The 527-nt window shown below is 50.3% G+C and overlaps 1 protein-coding gene across 1 annotated transcript in view; it reads right to left on the bottom strand.

Annotated features, from left to right (window-relative positions):
• The window catches only part of EVL (Enah/Vasp-like), a 149,893-nt gene that overhangs the window by 101,592 nt on the left and 47,774 nt on the right, over positions 1-527 (bottom strand).

Genomic DNA, 527 nt, shown 5'->3' with positions numbered 1-527 from the left:
AGGATCTTCTACAGTGTCGACTAAAAATCAGGCGTTAGGCAATAAAAGTTCCTTCACAAAACACATGTGGGAAACTCAGGGGTCTCCACCACACCCCACTGCGCAGGACTTCTCAGAGCCTTCATGCTACTATGCACGGCCCTTTCCCAGGGAGTCGGTGCCCAGTTTTTCCCAAACAACTGCCCACAGAATCTCTGTTCCCTAGGAAGCCTCCTGTAGGACGAAGGTAGTGGTCAAAAGCACTCTCCTCCCGGAGAGAGAGGACCTCAGGTGCAGATGCCAGCCCTGTGTGGTTCTGCTCAGGTTACTCAGCCAGCGTGTGCCGTGGCTTTTGTTATCTGTGAAGCAGGACGAGAACAGCAGCCTTGTCACAGGACTCTGACGAGGACCGTGGTACATGTGTTCATGCGTATAAAGTGCTGATCAGATTACGATGTTCCTACTTCGGGCCCAATAAATGTGATGCATTCACTTTTTCAACAAAACAGTACATAAAACAAGTATCACCGGGGTACCTGACCGATCTT

Source organism: Panthera leo, chromosome B3 (genome assembly GCF_018350215.1).
Source record: "Panthera leo isolate Ple1 chromosome B3, P.leo_Ple1_pat1.1, whole genome shotgun sequence".
Lineage (NCBI taxonomy): Eukaryota > Metazoa > Chordata > Mammalia > Carnivora > Felidae > Panthera > Panthera leo.
This window is presented reverse-complemented; position numbering and strand designations above follow the sequence as displayed.